This window comes from Lissotriton vulgaris, chromosome 10 (assembly GCF_964263255.1).
Source record: "Lissotriton vulgaris chromosome 10, aLisVul1.2, whole genome shotgun sequence".
NCBI classification, from domain to species: Eukaryota; Metazoa; Chordata; class Amphibia; order Caudata; family Salamandridae; genus Lissotriton; species Lissotriton vulgaris.
In genome coordinates, this window is record NC_141698.1 from 970,432,533 (window position 1) to 970,454,689 (window position 22,157).

Sequence of the window (22,157 nt, forward strand, 5' to 3'; positions counted from 1 at the left end):
CTTGATATTTCCAGTATCTCTAGACACGAGACATGGCTCGTGTTTCGGGATAGTATCCCTCATCAGTAGAGAAAAGTTCTGAGGTGGCAGAGAAGGCCGCCAAACAACCGTCACAGGCTTCGTTGCCTCTCAGGCGCGCAGGTGCATCTCCAAAAGCTCGTCAGCTTGGGGGCTCACGGGAGCCCTATAACAGGAATATATCCCGAAACCCGGGTCATGTCTCGGGTCTAGAGATCTTGAGAACAACAAGTACTTACTTGCACCTACTTAGGTGAACCACTTACGAACTATATGTACCAGAATCCTTAGGGGCAATCCGGAGGAGGGGCTAGCGGTGTGCGATCCATTGCGGTTGATTCTACAAATGGGCTCCCATGAGCCTTTAAGCTGACGAGCTTCTGGATGACGCACCTGCGTGCCGGTTAGGCATCGAGGCCTGTGACGGTTACTTGGCGGCCTTCTCTTCCCAACTACGTTCTCTACTGATGAGGGAAAATATCCCGAAACCCGGGCCATGTCTCGGGTCTAGAGATCTTGAGAACAACAAGTACTTACTTGCACCTACTTAGGTGAACCACTTACGAACTATATGTACCAGAATCCTTAGGGACGATCCGGAAGAGGGGCTAGCGGTGTGCGATCCATTGCGGTTGATTCTAGGAGTCACACAGGAGTCCTATGTCTTATGGAACATTTCCTATACACTAATTTACAAACCCATGATTGGTTTTTCTGTGTAGCGTATGTGATGTAAAGTGATCTGAAACCCTCCACTGGTATGAGTGGCTGCTGTGCTGTGCTATAAAATTATTAAAACACACCTGAGAGAGAGTGATTATGGAGACTTGAAGGGTACTATTACAGGGTGGTAGTGACAGAAAACTGTGGCGGAGGTGCTCACTGGGGGCGCCAACAAACATTGTTGCACTGGGCACAACCAGCGCTAAAGCCGGCCCTGGTGGTGAGCAAAAAACACGATAAATTAAAAACCCAGATCTGTGACTGGGGGTGACTGTTTGATTTGTTTAACATTACATCTATCATCTGTTCTTTTTACTATTGTCGCCCTAAATGGGAAGGGTATGCCCAGATGTGGGTCCCAGGCTCACTGTGCCCCAGATTCAAGCTAGCCTGGCTGATCCTGGGAAGCAGGGTCAAGACGGATTTGCTTATGGCTGGGTCAAAGTTGGGGTGGCCTGCTGAGCAAAAAAAACAACGGATTAATTAAACTTAGATCTGTGACTGGGGGTGAATGTTTGATTTGTTCAGCATTCCATCCATCATCTGTTATTTTTGTATTTAGTCCACAGCACACATGTATGGCACTGCACTTAGTTACAGTGGCAGCCGCCACAAACAAAGGGTGGTGAGGCAGGTTAGGGGAAAGCGGGAGGGGGAGCGCGGTGGGGGGGCGGCGGCAGTTATATTAAAAAAAGAATTACCTGAAATTGCTGGCCACCTCCCGAGGCAGACCTCCTGTCCTCTTCCTGGTCCCAACAGCCACTGGGACAGACTCTCACCCACTCCCTGTGCTGCTGTCATGCTATGAGACCACTCCGCTCAGGCCTGGGAGCCTCTGGGATTTCTCCAGCCCGGCTATTCAATGCAGCCGGGCTGGAGGAGCCTAAGTGGGCTTGTGTGTTTGGCCCGCCTGAGAGAGCTAGCCAAACACATGTGTACACTTAGAGAGTGCACATATCTATCCTTCTCTCATACCCTGCACTAGCTGACTGGGAAAATGATGCTAGAACATTGTTTTATTTTTAATTTGCTGGCTCTGAGCTGGGCAGTTGGGTAATGCTCCTCCGCCATTGCGGAAGAGCCGCTGCTGCTTATTTGTTGTTGTACGTAAGTTGATTGACACTAGGGTAGTCCAATTCATAGATGTTACTGTTACCAAATGTATGGTACTTGCGTTACCCACTGTGGAAGGGTGTAAGGCTTGATGTGCCTTACCAGGGTTAGACCCCATGACCACCAGAATGTCGCCTTTAGTCGACAGTGATCGATCAACTCACTGAGCCATCCTCTGGAGCATACTTTATGGTAATTCAGCCATTCTTTTGCTAAATAATGGCTCTTTGAACCAAAAATAATCTGTAACATTTGGCATATGTGACAGAAACCAAATAAAATCCCAAACTATCTCAGACTGTTGCGAATTACTATTATTTGTTTGAAGCTATGTACGTTTCACGGATCATAAAGCTCTCCTATGTAGCATGTTGGTACTAGAATATGTTTGTTTTGTTAACTTGAAAATGCATGACATGATATACTGGTGGCTCTTCTGCCTTGAGTGCGCTTTAACAAGTGACTGCGATAGATATATTGTAATTGTGAATGCTTTTAATGCATAATAGATACCTTTGGTTTCTGAGACTTGAAAGCTCAGTGAGTGGATACACGTTCCTCCCTTTTCAGCTAAAAGAGTGTGCTTCCTGTGTCTTCATTGTGGAGTGAAATCCCCTTGATGGGATGGCAGAATTAAAGCTGCACAGATTTTTTCTTGACATACATACTACCATGGACATGGAGTTGTAAATTGTGGCAAGTCCACTTTGCAGAAATGTTCCCTTTAATTTAAGCACATATGAACCCTCCGCATGTCATAAATCTGCTGAACCAAGAGGTATCCTCCCCTCCAATTCATGTTAAGACTATGGATCATGCGAGTTTGACATTCATTGAATAGGGTGAAATAGAATAACATGTCAGTGTCTTGTTTTCTGTTGATAATGACACAAACATAAAGTCTGGTCTCTCAGAGCCTTCCCAACATCCATTCTTAGAGGTTTGGTGTCCTGGGACTGACAGGCAGCTCCACCAATAGCAACCATTGCAAAACCAATACATTTCACCTATGCAAAATCTATTGGCTTTGGAAATTTTCTTAGGTTTTGCTTGCGCTGTGCTCGAGAAATCTATTGTTTTTAATATTAACTGAAAAGGGACTTACATCCTGCCTCCTTGCTTTCCTGGCTTCTCATTGGTTTCTGCTCGTGCCACTTACCTTTCCTCCATTTCTATTGGCTGTAGCATATTTTCCTGTATTTACCAATGCTTGTTTCTAGTCTGCTACTCTTATTAGTTTCCCGCCACTGAAATACTATTAACATCCACTTTGGTGGAATTATATTTCCATAAAGTTTTGCCTTTTAATCTTGCAGCATATTTATATAACAATTTTTCACTCGTAGAGACTAAGTGATTTGCATTGAATCACAGGATGTTGAGCGGTGCCGCCGGGATTCAAACCGGTATTCTCAGTTCTTGAGTCAGCAGCTCTGGCCACCGCACCACATCCACTCCACTCCTGTGTTATCTGTCAGGGAGCTTTTTCCTTTGATGAAAACAGCTCTTTATTAATTACATAGGTGAAACCAATGCACTACCAATGCTTTTTTGTCATGTTGGCCAGCAGTTGAGCTTCTGTGCAACATGGCTTGAGCAAAAAAAAGCTGTATACCGCACCCAGTATTGACTGCGGAATAGCATGTTTAAAAAACTTTAAGCCATGTTGCAAAGAAGCTCAACAGCTATGCAACATGTACAAAAACATTGACAAAGCCAATAGAATTTGTGCATAGGCAAAACCTATTGTCTTTACCAATGCTTGTTAATTCTTGATGCATAATGATAGAGCGTGGGGGTAGGCAGAAGCCAAGTTAAAGCATGGCTCATTTTAGGCTCGAGGGTCCAAGAGGGCCGCAATCAGAGCGAGGCCTCTGATTTGAGCCTGGTTAGTGCCTTTGCTATTTCACCCACCACTAGAGCGATGACCTATAATGCCATATAATGAGCCTGATACATATTCTCACCCTTTTTCATTTGCAGGTGCTATCTTTTTTTTGTTGCCCTCGCGTATCTTTTCATATTGTTGTTTATATCCAAAAGTGAAGACCTTTTTGGCTTCGCTAATGCTTGAATTACTGTTTTATCTGAGCCTGTACACAATTCAAATGGGTGTGTGTTTTTATATTGTACATCTTTTCTTTCTCAGATCTTAAATCACTAAGATAGATATAAGTAACTCTTTATGTTGCTCAGCATTGAAAAACAAGACATTTGCAATGAATCAGATCCTGATTGTCCTGTAGCACTATCTTAAAGCACCCAATCATTGGTGTGAGTTCCGGGTCCACTACATCTACTGCACCATCCCCACCGAGTTCTTGATTTGTTCTGTCAAAACTCAGATTGCTAACATTGACAGATGGCAAGTTCTGGGCACTTCTTTACTGGTGATTCTCATGAGACAAGACAAATCACACCGTCCCTTCTGAAAAACATAATCACATGACTAATACACGAAGATTGTGAGTACCTTTGTACCCCAACGTCCATCGCTAATTAGATAATTGTGTAATTGTGTATTTTTAGCAGAACAGTGGGGGGGGGGGGGGGGGGGGGGGCAGACTTACTAAAATCTCATGTAACGCAGAGCAACAGGTAAAAAAGCTACGCTGCATTGCGCAAGAAGAAGAGATAAGGAGCACACCATATTTACAGAAATATGCAACTCTCCCCTCCTCTCACTAGCGCCGCTGCTGAAATTAGCTGTGGTGCGCCACGCACACACCTTTGCACCATAGTGCAAGAATGTCTGCGTGAGTCTAGCAAAGGTTTTGTATTGGAATGAAAGTCTTCCAGTACAAAATACTGTACTCAGACTAACTATTAACCATTTCCCACTTTGCATGTGTTCTGTAAAGGGCAGCAAACATAACAAGTCGGAAAAGGTAGGCGAATTGAAAGCATTTTTCCTTCATAGCTCCTACTTGAAATGGGGGCCATTTTCTGAAGATAAACCCTGTCTACTTTTTTAAGTGAATAGGGTTTAAGAATTCCGTTTGGCTGATTTGTAAAATGGAGACTTGCTGCCACCACGAGGAAATAATGAAGTATTACACTACTAACAACGTTAGTCTCTTCCGAATGCTTTGACTTCCATGGCCGGTAGGAATACTTGTGTAACTAACCCCAATTACAACTTTACCTTTAGCTATTTGTCATTTTCCGGAAAAGACCTTTAAAGTGCGCCGCAAATTATTAATTGGAAATAACGTTTTAATTTCTGCTCACCTTATTTCTCTTTTGGAAAATGAAAACGTGTTATCCTAGAAATAAATTTCGAATTCCGGGAGATTGTAGGCACGGGACCCCACCCTTATGACAGACGGTCCCTCTGTACGACGGGATGGCTGGCGGGTTGTCCGCCCGCCATCCTAATGTGTACCTTAGTATTTCACACCTTCTTAGCTCATGGCTAGGCAATGTGTCCAAGTACGGGTACCACGCGTCATTTACCTATGAGTTTCTTATATATTGTACTGATTCTTTCAAACTCAGGTATTCCTCATCCAGCTTCCTTGACTGTGCCTGACCTTGTAACCTGAGGGTACTCTTAGTAAAATATACACCCATTGAATGCTGTATTAGTTTCACCTTCACATTCTCACCTATGATCAGGAGTTTCTTTCTAGCATCCTTAGCCCATTTTAGACTACTAGATCGAATCTGCTCTCTGCACTCCACCTTGGTCTTGGCGTTTCCAGAATCTTATCAGGGACACTCGAAACTGAATACTCCAAGCTATTGTTCCTAGCTCCATTCTAATAGCCTGAATAATTGTGGAGCTCGGTAGTGACAATAACATTTTAAAAATCTTCCCTTCTTCTAGATCCCACCCACATTTACCACTTAGGTAGAGTACTTCTGCCCCACACAAGACTTGCGGGGGAATCATTGCTTCATATGCCCTTAATATTGGTATATGGGACTTGTCTCCGTATTCTCTATTCAATTATTTCAGCCCACAAATTGATGAGAAAGCTTTTTCTTCTTGGGCTTCTAAGTGGGTATACCACTTTAGAGCACGTGGAACCAAAGTCCCAAGTATCTATATTCTTTAACGATCTCCAATTTCTCTTGTCCTAAAAACCAACTAAAATTCTTATCTCTTTTCCAAAGCATAAAATCTTTGGTTTTTCCATATTTACAACTGAGAACTTTGCCTCACAATATTCCTTAAAAACATTTAATTTCCTTTGGAGGCCTAGCTCCGTTTGATCATGTATCACTAGATCGTCTGTGTATAGAAGGCATGACACTTTACTTCCACTCATTCTGGGACTTGCACTTATTTTCACTTCCAATACTGCAGGTAAATCGGCTAGGAATATGGCAAAGAGCAAAGGTGCCAAAACGCATACCTGTCTGAGAACGTTCTCTACTGTTATTTTTTGTGTCAATGACCGTTGCGTGTCCCTAATTACCTGAACCCAGTTTCCTCTATGTAGTTCCTTTAAAATCGCCAATATACCTTCCGGTATGCCATACTTAGTCAAAGACTCCCATAGGCATTTGCGATCCACTGAGTCAAAAGCTGCCCAAAAGTCAACAAAACCACAGTACATTTTCCCCTTTTGCTCTATCAACTTCAGGGCCAGTGCCCAGAGGGCGGAACAGTGATCTATGGTGGAATGTCCTTCTTTAAATCCAACCTGTTCTACTGGTACAATTGAACACTGCTCCACCCAATCTTTTAGTGTTCCTAATATTTTTTTGGTAAAAATCTTTTCTCCAATGTCTAGCAAATTAATTAGCCTATAGTTCTTAGAAGCGGGCATATTACCTTTCTTGTGCACCGGTCTCACTATTACTCCCTTCCAATTTTTGGGGTTCTTCCCAGTTTCTAAAATTACTAGAAGCATACACAAGAAAAATTCTGCCCACCAATTCAACTGTGGCTTTATTATCTGACCTGGGAGATTACCTGGGCCTGCTGCTCTTGTTAACTTCAAAGTTTTGATCGTATTTCTCACATTTAAGGCTGAGAAGTCTGGTTTTAGATCTTCCATTATGCCACGCCACTCCTGTAGCCCCCCACTTCACTATCCCTGCCCGAGCTAATCAGTTCCAACAGATATTCCTCCCACGCTGCCTCTTCAACCACACAATTCATTGAGGCCACCAGGCGTTCTGCTGCTGATTCAATCAGCTTCCAGAACTGACCCGTGTTCTTTGTTTCAAGACTCCAGCAATTTCCCCCAGCAGCATTCTTTGTAGGCCCTTTTGGCACAGCAGAATAGCATACTATAATCTCTCTTTATCTTAACAAGCTCGTCAGCCTTAACCTGATCGTAATTTGCGCTAAGTCTGCATGCTTCTCTTCTTATTTCCCTCTTCTTTTCTAAACACTCTTTAGAGAACCACTTTCCTTGTCTAACCAGTGCCACTTGTTGACTCTTTACATTCTTTACATCATTTCTAAGTTCCACACTAAGGCGTTGGACCACTTGTTCAATTTTTCCCACATACCAATCCGGACTCTGCCCTTTTACTCTTCCCAGGTCAATCTTCTGTTGCAGCCTTTCCAACCTTGCTAAATAGTCTTCTGTTAACCTTGTTGTGATCCGCCGGGGGTAACCCACCTGTTGTTCAATTACATTATCACAAAGATTTAGATAAAAGTCTGAGAGCTCTAGCTCCATGAGGGTATGGTCACTCCCTTCTCTTTGGCAGATCCTAAATCCCTTTGCTAAAGCAAAATTCCAGGCTGGCATAAAAACCTAGTCTATTGGGCAATTTTGTGTGCCCAATTTAAACGTTTTCTGCGCTGGGCAATTTAAGACTGTCCTACCATTTAGACAGAAGAGGCTTTTAGTTCCCAAATAATTACCCAAATTTATATCCTTTGTTTTAAAGACACACTCTAAAAAGTCGCTTGATTTATGTTATAGGCCTCCAATATTTATGTGTACCAGTTATCTAGTTTCTTTGGGTTTAGTTTGTGTTTAAAATCCCCCATCAATAAAATTATGTCTGTGCCATACTTTTCGCATAATAAGTCCATATCAGCTTTAAAATGTCTAGTTTCTGCATCATATTCCTCGTGGTTTCCTCATTGCATGTACACATTTACAGTAAGTTGGATCACATTTGTCACTATTTTGATAGATAGCAATGTCATAATTCCACCCACAGGGCGCCCGAACCTTTGTTTCTTTGCTGGGCGATGGAGTTGACGGAAGTCATCAAATATTTGCAGAGCTAGGTTTCTTGATTACAGATGTTCTTAGTATTTTTTGTTAACTTCTTTATTTTTTCTTGTTTTGTTTGATCTCCTAGACCATTTATATTCCAAGAAACAATCTTTATGCCCTGCGTCGTCCCCTTTACCTATTCAACATCATCAAGGTATCCTTCTTCCCCATACTCCTCGTTATACCTCTGGGAGGGGCCCCTGTGCTAGTTCTGAGGCTCGAGTTCCCCCAAGCTTTCTCAATATCTGAGTTATTTGCCACTATATTGAGATTTCCCATTCCTGCTTCTATCTCTATTAGCCTCACCTGTCTGCATGACACCTCAAGAAGTCTTTTCCTTGTGGCTCATTTCCTCCTACCTCTACTTCTTCATCAGGTACTATCCGTATCCCTTACTTTAGTACCTCTCTCTCCGTCTTCTCTATTGGCAACTTTACCAGGTCTGAATAGACTAGTACCCTGGTAATCTCCTTCCCTTCATGTTTTTTTTTAAAACCCACTTGTCCCAAATCTTTTGTTCCAATACCTTAAAGGTTTGGGCACTGTGCAAATGATTATAGGAGTTTTTACATATTTAGGAATGAACTCTTCCTCATTTTTTTCCCTCCCTTTCCCGTTTGTATCCATTCAAAGTATAGCCACTTATTTCGTCCTCCCTCCTTTCTTACCGCAGTGGAAACCAAATGAGGCTGGTAGCAATTACTTCTAATTCCTGCCACAAGTTTATTACAGATTAGTGGCCTCACTCCTTGATAAGAGATATTACCTGAGTTTTTTGCCTCAATAGATGCTGTATACCTTGCATGTTTCACCTGCATAGTTCGCTTTCTATTGTGTTGCGCCTTTTTTACTTGCTTCTTTGGGGCCTTTGTTGATTCCTTCCTCGTCTTTATTTCTCTTGGGGGCTTAATGGGCATCTGCATTGGCTCTAGATCGATTCTTCTTAAGCTAGCCTTAACGATCCTACTTCCTTTCACCGCCTTGCCGGTCCCCTTTTTTTTAACCCCTTTTCCTGCTCGTCTCAACAGGTTATGCACCCCATATCTAGAATATTCACCCCTTCTTTTTACCATCATCGGCCGTCTTGTGATATAAACCTCATAAGTGGCTTTTGGTGGTTCTACACTCATGGCCTCCACCTCGACTGGTACTGGGGGCCTGAAACAGTTCTTAACATAGATGGCATTTGACCCTGATACCTTGTAGCTCCCGCTCAATCTTAGATAGGTGCGTTTTTTGTGTTTTTAAAATATCATTATTATTACAGCCCTTGGAGAGTTCTTTTTAACATTAACATCAAATCCAAATTGAAGAAGCTGGTGTTGCAGATATTTCTAAGTTCAGCTCATAGGTTTGATTTCATCTGTTGTTTTCTTTTAGCTCTGTACTCTGATTACCATCCTGGGCCTGACTTTCCATTCCTTTCTGCCTCGTTACTGTTGGGCTATAATTCATGAAAGGCACTACTGTCTTTACCCGTCCCAGCCCACCTGTGTCCATTTGACAAGTTTCACATACTCATCCAAATTGCAGTATTAATCTGGTTAGAGTGCGCGAAAGCAAGACAACTGGTAATCCACTACATTTTTCTGTAACAGAACTTTGGGATGGAGTAATTTAGACTTAACAGTTCAGCGAGGGGTTATTAGTGTTCAGAATAGAATGGCGCACAACATGTAGTGGTGAGTAGTCACACAAAAGGTAATTTTGGTTGGTGCTGCTTGTACAGCGAGAACCCTAAAAACTCTGAAACCAAAGGGTGTAGGAACTAACCCTTATGCAAAGTACAACAGCCAGTCAAGCGCACACAACAATTGTAAGGGTATAAGTGATCAAGGTAAGGCTTTCAAGGATAAGGTCACACACGATGTTCTTTCTATCTTAGTGGTGGGTGTTTCCTGTATCCGGCAATACCCTGCACATCTACTACTCGGCACACCGCCGCTCGTGATCCGAACAAAAGGCATTACCCGCCTTTTCCATTAATACGAGCATCGTACCCTCCAGTCCATTACCATTTGTGCGGACCCGTTATCATTTTCTTTAAACACCCGATCAGGACTGGGTTGGAATTATCACTGGTCCCCCGATACGATATATCACACCCTAACAACCTTGAAGAGTCATTGGGTTAACACCCTTACTGACGAAACATGTGTCGGCTGGTTTTCTTTCTCCGTGGTGTGTCTCCTGGACAGGAGGACCAATCATACACCAATTAAAACTAAGATAGAACGAACATTGTGTGTGACCTTATCCTTGAACGCCTTACCTTGATCACTTATACCCTTACAATTGGTGTGTGCGCTTGACTGGCTGTTGGAGTAATTCAGACTGACTTGAGGTTCAGAGGAAAAACTGATTCTACAGTTGTGGGTTTAATCCTTTTTTCATGATCAAAAGATTTGAAAATTCCAAAAGGCCCCCTTTTGGCAGCGAGTACTCTACAAACATCAGTGATATCCACCTACCAACAGTTAGTTAAATTCCCCAGCACTTAAAATCAGGGTTGAATGTCTTTAGTTTAGTTGCCCATTAAAAAATGAACTCCATCATCAATTTTGTAATCTGCAATCTTGTCTCATGTTTAAATGCCTATTATTGTGTGCATGAATACTACTTTTTCTGACTTTCTACAGATTATTGTGGACAAGCGGTCTCCACAATAGGTCCAGAAGGCCCAGTTTGAGTGCAGGTTTTCTGGCTATTAACATGAGGTAAATGTGCAAGCTAATTTTCTGAGTCAAATTGTGTGTGAGTGATTGTAAATGTGAGTGAGTTTTTTATGTGATCGGTGAGTATGGATCACTGACATAATATCAAATTCACAAATATAGAATTACCAACATATCGAGGAAAAAATATAGAATGCAAAAATATTGAATTCCTATCTACAAACAGGTAAGTACAAAAATATTGAATCAAAAATATAGTTTAAAAAATATAGGGGCAAATGTAGGTAATTCACATTTTGCGATTCTTAAATAGCTATTTTTAAGGAAGCGCTATTTGAGAATTGCAAAATGGAATGTAGGTAAAAATTCGCGATTTTTTTGCGAATCTCATAAATTCCTTAATTGCGATTAGCAAATTGCGAATCTCAATTAAGGAATGAGTGTCCCATTCATTCCTATGGCCCAAGAGGCCCATAGGAGTGGATGGGGATACATTCTCAAATTACGATTTTCTATTAGAAAATCGCAATTTAAAAATCACAATTCCAAGGGTGCCAGGGTGTCCAAAGGACACCTGTTGCACCCCTGGAATGCGCCTGTAAGTACATGTGGCGCACAGACATGCCCTAAGGGCATGTCTGTGCGCCACATGGCACTTTGAATTTTTAAAAAAATTTCATTTTGAAAGGAAATCGAAAAATACCATCTACTTGGAGTAGGTGGTATTTTGGGATTCCTTAAGCCCAAATCGCTATTTCTAGGCATCCCTACATAGCATTTAAGGAATCGCAAAATTGCGATTCCTCAAATGCTTGAGCAAAATAAGAAATCGCAATTTTTGCAATTTCTTATTTTGCGATGTGGCACCTACATACCAAATTGCCGTTTGCGATTCGCAAACGCCTACCTACATATGCCCTATAGTTAGTCAAAATATCGAATTTTTTTAAATGTCTTAAAAGTCATTTAAAATTAATGAAATAATAAATATAACATTTATTATTACGACTCCATTGATTGCAACAGTAGGGAAAGAGTTGGATAGCGTAGGGGTAAAAATTACTATTCCCACTCCAGAGAGTGCAACAGTAGGAAAAGCATTGGATAGCGGAGGGGTAAAAATTACTATTGCTATTCCCACTCCAGAGAGTGCAACAGTAGGGAAAGCATTGGATAGCGTAGGGGTAAAAACTACTATTCGATATTAAATTACTCACCTTCAATTCGATATTTTTCACCACTATATTCTGTCCATTCGATATTTTGTCCATTCTATATTTTGACTTCGATATTTTGGTAATTCTATATTTTGAATTCGATATTGTGTCTTGTTACCAGTGAGTATGTGTGAATAAGGGTGTTTAGTCTGGGAAGACGAACTCACAGCCACCTAATGGAGTCCTGTCGGGTCTGTGTGAACCAGAGGCAGCATAAGTCCATACTACAAGGTTTGCCAGACTGAGGGTGAATGGCAGATGGCCCGCAGAACACAATAATAATGATCCCCAAAGCATAGGAGAACAGACAGTCAATGAATACCACAGGTGAGAAAGCAAGAGGTTGGGGGGTTGTTCAAACATGGATGCTAGGTTTCAACAGAGTGTGGATAATAAACAGGTTTTCTTAGCAGAAGAGCTGTTGAATAAAATCTCATGGATTTTGAGACACAGAAGGAGATGGGCAAGAAAAACAAAGGGAAATGAGTGGCTTGAAAAAGAATGGTCTTCAAAATAACGCACACTCTCATGATACGTACTGACTTTAATCTTTATGACTAGTGTGATTGTGTCCAGGTGTAGCCTCCTCACATTTTGTCTTCTTGTTCAGGCATTTCCTCAAACCCTGTTTTGAAAACATTTTGGCTTTACTGAGCCTCTCACACCATAGGTGATCAACAGTTGTGATTATGCATAAAGCGGGTGTTGTCCTATGCTTGAAAACCTGATGAACTCATACCCCTTAAAGGACTCTCCAGCCTAAGAAAAATCACAATTCTCTTAGGCCAGGCCAGCATCTCTCTAAAAAAAATAGTATAGAAAGTTTGATGATGTCAGACTGCGCATAAAGTCTTTTGTTGGTGATCCATTATTTTGGAAAGAAGAGAAGCAGGGGTGGAACTCTTCTTTGTTTTTGCAACTTCCACATGAAGCTCTTTTCTGAAACCAAAATGTTTTTCCCAATGTCTACGCTTGTACTATCTGGAGGGAAGTTGTAGGTAACACCCAAATGCTCGAACATTGTTCTAACATCTGTTTTGCACCTCTCAAATGCCCACGAGGCCTGGTCCATGCTACAAAACCTACTTTAAAATCCCATGGTCTCCTGACCTTTAGGGGCCCACTGTACCTACAATGTGCTGGATTTATCCAGCCTTTAGACGCCTTGCACATTTTCTGTTTGCTTTATGCAAGCTGTACTTGCCTCTCCCACATTTCCAGTAAGATAATATCTAAAGTCCACAAAAGGGTCTTTGCATATGATTTACACATCTTGACTTGTCAATCATAGAATGACGGATTACGGCAGAATATCACACAGAACACTTGTTTTATAGGCCCAGTTCTGCTGCTTGAACCCTCATACACAGCTCAGTTTTCACTTAGAGTTAATGTGACACGTGGCTTGGCTGTGCCCCCTATGCTGCCAAGACAGATAGCACGCCCAAATGGCATGTCCTGCAAAATAAAACGGACAAATTGCATCCTATTTATTTTTATTCACCTCAGTTTAGAGGGCCCCATCATTTAATTCTCTCTAAATTGTAGTTTTTTTATTAGAGTATTTTAATTTGTTCCCAGTGAGTATTTTAATGTTCTTTGTCACATTGAGAGGTTGTTTGTTATACTATGCATTGTCGTCAGTGAAGCACCTCACCTCATACAACTTTGAACATCGATGTGTCTGGCTGGTAAGCTTCTTTTTGCAAGAGAATTATGTTGTAAAACCTTGATGCAAAGCACTCAGTTCATGGAGTAACTATTGGTGCCTTTTTCATCTCGCGTTTCAATGTATCTCAAATTTGGTGGTGAAACTCAACTAGGCCAACCCACACATTACGTTGGGCTAACAATACGTTTTACTCATGTCTCGGTGGTTTATAAGGCTCGTTTGCTTTATCTTCTGAAGATTTGGCTGCACATGACTCCTTTTAAGAACAGCAAAGGGAATCATTATCAGTTATCTCAATTCATATCAGTTTCACTGATCTTCCATTTGATGTCGACTGGAGTTTGAAGGTGTTCGAGAAAGAGTTAATCATGGTAGTGCATTGAAAGAAGTTAATCAACCCTTGCACTCTGCTTGTGGATTAAGAACACACTTTGGAAGGCCTTGCTTGTGAATCACAGTTCTTTATTCTGTATGAGGTTAACGTTTTTCAAGGCTATCAAGAATTGATATGTTTTGTGCTTAACCTGGGTGAGATCAGTCCTCTTTCCACTGTTATTAAATACCTCTCTGGCATGTAAATAGTAAATGTTCCTAAGGAAATTCTGTACCCTCTTTGTATTCAAATCGAACTGAGCCTTAATTAGGTCATTGAACTGATGGTTTTGCTTCATCTATGATCATTCCTGTCATCATGACCTCTGATAGGGGCTGCTAAATCTGTGTCAGGAGAAAACAAGCATTGGCAAATCATAAACACTTATAAGGTCCCATAAGTGAGACATATTGGCTATGCCAATGCTTGTTTAGCAGTTGATATATTCAATAAACTGGTTTTCAATAAAAATGAAGCCCCTGATGAAAGAACTCCCTGACAAACACTGGAACCTCTCTTACAAGTGATCAGAGCACGACTACAGCCAATGCTCACATATGGGTGCTCCCCAGCTTGTTAGCTGGGGAGCTTTTTGTTGTATTAGTCTCCAATGGAGGGTTTAAAAACATATGGTTGAGTGAGGACCAATTCAATACAATTATAAATGGGACGTCTAAAAACTTCTCCGCTGTAACTATTGATAACAGTAAAGAAGAACAGTGGAGAGAGTTATGGAATCTAAAAATGAAAATTGTAAGAACAGAGCTGCATGCAGACTTCCTTATTGAGTATTGCAAAAAGGGCATTATCCCTAAAGGGTTACAAGTTACCAACGAACCCGGTGACTTTGTGAAAATCAGAAAAATGTATTGAGAATTGGACATTGATAGCCAATAGATGTAGCAGGGATTGGATGCTCCTGATTATTGAAACCTCCCAAGAAGTCCTGATTATGGAAAGATCTGAGATAGAAACTTTAGAACTTAAACTAAAGGAGAACAATGCTTTAGAAGAAGCCAAGAAAAAATTAGAGGAGATCCAGGCCGATATATCAAGGTATAGAGAGTATATGGTGAATAAAAAATCAAATAAATTAAGGAAAGATATTATCCACTACAATTTAGAATTGGTATATCCCTATATCCAAAAAGATGTTTACGAAAAAAAGTGAGATTCTTTGACACTTCGTACACAAGTTCAGATTCCGAAAATGAAGCCCGTTATGATGCCCCTAACAAAGAGAGGGAACCTATACCAAGCACAATGAGGGACAGTCTGTCTTTTTTAGATCAACACCCCAAGACTTTTGGCCCCCGAGAGGGAGGGGAAGCGGAACCTACAACCCACAGAATCAATACCAACCACGTCCTTACAACACAAGGAGTCAGAAAAAGTGGGACAAGGGAGAAAGCCCCTGTTATAAACCTTTCAAAGAAAGAACTAACACCAGCAGATAATATGGTTTTAGAAAAGGGACTAGGATATGCTATAGCTACCCCTTTAGTTAGATATGGCCTGGAGAGGGACCTTCAAAGTTTTTTTTGCAAAGTGAGACTCAATGACTATTTTGAAGATAAGACCAAAAGGCCCAAAGATAACAAATCAGGTCTAACATTAAAATCCAAATGGACACCACAACTGAATATGGGTAAACAGGACATTGAAGTATTTGAACAGAGTGTAGTAAAAAGTATATAGGATTTTTTTAGATAAAAATAATTGGGCCAATCATAATCTTACGATACTGGAGAAACAGGCTCTTAACAGTTTAGAACAGGACATTACAGTGATGGTCAAACCGGCAGACAAAGGGAGAAGCATAGTGGTTATGTATACAGATGATTACAACAGCCACATGCATTCTCTCCTCAATAATAATTTAAATTATTGTCCCTCGAATAGAGAAGAATGGATTCATCTGGCTACAATTATCGATAATATGTTGAGAGCAGCAAAAGATGATGATATCATTTGTCAGGAGGAGTTTGAATTCTTGAGCAATGAGAATCCGACAACACCTGCCCTATACGGGCTACCAAGATCCACAAAAATATTTTAGATCCCCCGATGAGACCCATTGTGTCAAGTATTAATTCACTTATCGAACCTTTGAGCAAATATGCAGATGTGTTTTTATAACCCTTAGTCATCAAACAGAAGGCCTACATCAAAGATACCACTGCTATGATAAAGAAGGTGGAACAATTGGAATTCAAACCCCAGACTCAAGGGTTAGTGACCCTCAATATTGAGGCACTATACACTAACATCCTTTAAAATGATACCATGGGTAAAAGAGTTACTGAGGATTGATGAACAAGATGTTTTACCACATACTACTTTTATAGTTGACTGTGTGTCTTTGATTCTTAAAAATAATATTTTTGTTTTTGAGAAAAAAATCTTTAGGCAGGTAAAGGGGACCAGTATGGGAGCCATGTGTGCTCCCAGTTTGGCTGGATTATATGTGGCCAGTTTTGAGGAAAAACATATTTTTACTTGTTTAGCTCCCTTTTTTGAAAACATCACACACTGGTCACGTTACATAGATGACATGTTTTTTATTTGGACAGGAGAGGAGGAGAACCTTATTGACTTTATTGATTGGCTCAATTTAGGCGATAAAAATCTGCGTTTTACGTCAACGATGGATAGAAATCAGTGTGAGTTTTTAAACATAGTAATAATGCATCTTGATGGTTCCCTGATGGTGGAACTATTTACAAAATCTACAGATCGCAATACAATGCTGCATCACAAAAGCTTTCATCCTGCTTGTCAAAAGGACAACATCCCCTATGGGCAATTTATTAGATTAAGAAGAAATTGTACCAGGAATGTTGATTATGACAAACATGCAAAATGTCTGACACAAAAATTCATAGACAGGAGCTATCTCAAAAGACCAGTTAGACGAGCATACAAGAGAGCCAAGTATTTTATTAGGGAATCCTTTTTCGAGAACCAACCAAAAACAGACATTGATAGGTCATCCATTATTTTTGTGACCAATCATAGCAATATGAACAACAAAATTAAGAACATTGTCAATAGGAATTGGCATTTGGTGACTAATAGTAAAAACATTGTTTTACCCAAACCAATGTTCTCTTACAGACGCAATAGAACAATAAGAAACTGCCTTGTTAAAACTTACAGAGAACAAACGATACCACAACAAATGGGTATTACGAACACACCTCTCCCAAAGGGCACATTCACATGTTGTGGTTGTGGCATATGCAAATATATTATCAAAGGCCCAGAAATTACTCTTCATGACCATACTCAAAGAGTGAAAAGTTTTTTTAATTGCCGTACAATTTTTTTTTATTTACCTCATCATATGCCCCTGTCATTTAGGGTACATAGGTCAGACCTCAAGAGAGGTTAGAGTACGTATTAATGAACACAGATCATCTATCAGACTATCCAAGAGATCTGCACCACTTGTGGAACATTGGATAAAAGAGAACCACACATTGGAAGATCTGTCCTGGTGTGTAATAGAGACTGTTATGATGAACTTTAGAGGAGGTGACTGTACACTGAAAAGAAAAAAACGAGAACAGTTCTTTATGTCTCAGTTTAATACATTCCGCAAAGGACTAAATAGTAAAGAAGATTGGGAGAGATTACTTTAATATCATTAGTGAATTTCGAAAAAATTTATCTTGATAGCTGTAATGAAATAACATAGTAGAGTGGTTTACAGGCAGGTTTGCATTATGCAGACATAGACCATTTAAAACTGGATGGGATAAGAAACAGGTGTATCCACCTGAAATATTTTGGAGCTTCTTCCTCTAAATCCAGTGTAATATCACTCTCTCTGGATTATGTAGGGTGGAATTCCTAAGGCCATAGGGTGATGAGATTGATAAGAAATAGGACTTAATCCTAAGAATTATAGGTTTTGAGTGTTAACAAAACTTTCCTTGAGAGTAAATAAACATATTTGATGTCTCAGATGGTGTTTTATTGATTGAGAAAGATATGATGTAAAGGTATATGTACTAAACAATACGAATATAGAGTGTTGTTCAGCTCTGTGGGGTATATCTTAATACAGAGGGGGTCCAGTAAAAAATGTGAATGTGAACATGATGACTACTTATTAAAATACATCTTTGTTACCGCATTTAAGATTGCTCACAAGCGAGAAATAATAAAGCTCTATGAGCTTGAAGTGACTATGATGACGAGGAAGTAAAACTGAAAATATCCGATATTCAGTATGTAACCCATTCCAAGATGGAGGACACTTGCTGTCATTTGACCGCAATATATATCGGCCACATAACAAATTATTTCTGCTCACAATTAAGAACAAACAAACTTTTTGTGCTGATTATCAAGAACTTATAAAGCTCCAGGAATTTGTAGTTAATTTGATGATGAGTAAATAAGACTGCAAACATAAGACATTTAGTATGTAACCCGTTTCAAGATAGAGGACACTTGATGTCACGTGATCGCAATAGATATCGGCCACAGAAATCAAATTATTCCTAGTGTATAATATTTACAAACAAGCATTTACAATGCAATGGTTTTGCCTTTGTTAAAGTTAGAGCTATTGGCATTGCTCTTGACATTATTTTTATTTATGTGTTTTTTTAAAACATAAATAAATGGCATTGTCATTTACAATGCAATTAGCTTTATCTCTCGCAAATGACACACACAAACACCCACAGAGAGCCCCCCACACACAGAGCCCCCCCACACACACAGAGCCCCCCACACACACACCCACACAGAGCCCCCCACACACACAGCCACACAAAGCCCCCCCCACACACACCCACACAGAGCCCTCCACACACACCCACAGAGAGCCCCCCCACACACTGCGACCCCCCCACACACTGCAAGCCCTACACACTGCGACCCCCATTTCAATAGATGTGTGATGCTTACCTGGTACTAAATTGGTCCCTGCATGGCTGAAAGGTTGAAATGGTGTAGGAGGCAAGGGGACAAATGTGAGCATGGAGAGAAAGGAGTATAAGTTTGAGATTAGTAGTGACTAGGTGAAAATAAAATCAGGAAGGACACAGGGTGGTCTTTCCAAATTAGATGGTCTATTTCAGGTAGAAAATGTCAGTAGGTTCTTTGTGTTCTTGAGGGGGGATAGGTCCAACCGGCACCATAATCGGACGTTTATTGTTTATACCCATTCACAACAGGCAACTAGGCAGGATGGCCGTCTCAGAGCCCAATCAGCAGTGAAGCAACAAGGTCCCTAAACCTCCGTAAAAGCATGTCTAACACTGAGGGGCCCTCCTCAACACACACAGGGCTTGATAGAACTTAATTAGTTCCATACTGACAATTATTGCCAGAGCAAAAATGTGTTTAAAACAGTAACATACACACTTGATATCTAGGAGAGCCCAATTTTACCCCCATTTTTGCCTGCACACCCTAAAAACGACCACATACAACATGTATACACTTTACGCGTTTAATAGCAGTTGACTAGGAAGTTCAGAAAGCTTTTTACAAGCGAGTAGTCCGCCTGCTCACGTTTTTTCTGGGTTTTCCGCTGCTCGAGTTCGCATTTTTAACATGAAAAGCAAAAGGAAAAACACAAACAGACTCGATGGGCTACTCAACATATCTAATAATATACAACCGGATATTTGCGTGTCTAAAGTTCAAAAATGGGTTTTGGCAACTTCCAACTGAGCGTTGAAGGGACTGACTGAGAAATGTGTGTCTCCGAGGCAGGGTGACAGTGTAAACAAGCATTTACAATGCAATGGTCTCGGCAATATTAAAGGTAGAGCTATTGGCATTGCTCATGACATTTTTTTGGGGGTGTTTTTTTTTTAAAATCATAAATAAATGGCATTGTCATTTACATTGCCAATAGCGTAATCGTTAAATAAATGGCCTTGTCATTTACAATGCCAATAGCTTAATCGCTCGCAAATGCATGACCTATTGCATTTTACACCCACACAGAGCCACACACGCAAAGCCACCCATACACACAGAGTCACCCACACAATCTGCACTCTGAATCTGCACTTTGCACTCTGTACTCTGCACTCTGCACTCTGAATCTGCACTCTGAATCTGCGTCTGCAGTCTGAATCTGCCTCTGCAGTCTGAATCTGCACTCTGAATCTTCTTCGTTACTAAAGTCAACAACGTATAGATGAGTTTAGAAAATACTGGTTATATTTAAACAAACACATCCCAATAAGTGCGCACGTCGCAGTTTATGAAATTAGAATTTCAATATTCAGTCAAATAAATGCACCAACCTCCATAAGACGCTATGTGGAGCCATGTTTTCTGGTCTCTAGTAAACAAAGGCATCGTGTTGTGGTCCAACCCTCGGCTTATGTCGATTATTTTATAATTTACCTATTTTTTTATAATGTTACACTCCCGACCTCCATACGGTGCTGTATTAAAAGCCATGTTTTTGGGTTCAGACGAGATGCTCCGGCTCTGGTTGTCAGGTTTACTCCGCGGGATCCAGCCGATGCAATTATGGTTCCACCTCCCAATGTCACCAACACCCTGAAGTATAAGTACAGGGTGTTCGAGCCATTAGGCGAGGGAGAAAAATAACAAACTAAAATAAAAAATGTGGGATGGGTAAAGGTAGGGTCAGCAGGGAAAGGACGCCTGTAACAGAAGACAAGACAGATTTCAGTCAAGTGCTTATTAGCATTTAGTACTACTCTCATAAGGTCTCACTAATAAGGCATGCACATGGATAAGTACCTGAGCAGAAAGAAAACCCGACCTTGGTTAGATAACATCTACAATCCTTCTGTCATAATCTGTGAGGAAGGCCTAAGGAACACATAGATATATGGTAAATGAACACAGTTCTGTATTAACATACACACACACACCGTACTGAGACACTTAACCCAACACTCACAACATACCACAGAATTCGTCATATGACTCAATGTATAAAGGGGGTCCAAAGATATCCAAAGAAAGTAAAGATGCTCCACCACAAGGTTAATAGGGATACGGTAATGTGTAGGAAGCAAGAACTACAACACTCCGCTCTCTATATAACAACCCAAAAGTATATGCCTGGAAAATGCTAAAACAGGAAAACGTAGTTGCGACCACCACTGAGTTCTGTTAACAATACATCCACTGGGAGACAGTACCATAAGACCAGGGGTAATGTGTAGTTCCTTCACTACACGCCCTGATCCTTATTTCCTTATATGCAAATATATACAGCATATAACGGAGACGCGTAGTTAGCCTCACTACAGCACCCCGCTATTTCAGTTCCAAGAATAATTACCGAGGGTACGGTAACACGTGGTTTCGACCGCCACGGTGTTCCGCCGCCTCAAAAATGCCCAATCCGAAATACTGTGCAAGCAACTGCCCAATACTAAGGCAGCCTGACTCCAAGCCCTTAGAAGATAGTAACACAAACAGCTGACCGCTAAAGCGGCCGGGTACAAAGAACAACAGTACCTGCGGGCGCCGACGCTGTCAATTCCCTTGACAGAATGCGGATGCTCTCCCCATGAGCCCCGGGGAATAGAGAAAGCCCACAGGAGACATGATACGGCTGGCGTGCAGAGCGTCCGCTCTCATGCCGATGGCAGCAAAAGAATCCAGAATAACGCGCAACAGGAAGCGCGTTGGGACCTAAGTTATGCTTCCTGTGTGACCCCGCCTGCTCATGGGAAATGTAGTTTTCCCATTGCGGTAGGCGCGATGCAACTGCGGTCCTGACAGTACATCCCCCCTTCCCTAGCGCCTCCTAGGACCAGGGCGCAGGGGGAATCTACGATGAAAAGCACGTATAGCCGCCGGGGCATGAATGTTCCCCACAGGCTCCCAGGAATCATCCTCCACAGAGTAGCCCTTCCATGACACCAGATACCAAAGGACGCCTCTGCACAGTTTGGAGTCCTTGATACACCGCACCTCGTATTCAGCCCCAGCATCTCCGGGCACCGGAGGTGTGGCCCTCCTTCTTGCCGAATGAGCTGGTTTCAACAAGTGACAATGGAACACAGGATGAATACGCAAAGAACCAGGCAGTTTCAATTTGAAAGCAACAGGGTTGATACGTTTCACAATGGTATAAGGCCCAATGTATCGTGGATGGAACACACTACGCAACTTGAACCGAATGTTGCGAGTCGACAACCAGACCTTATC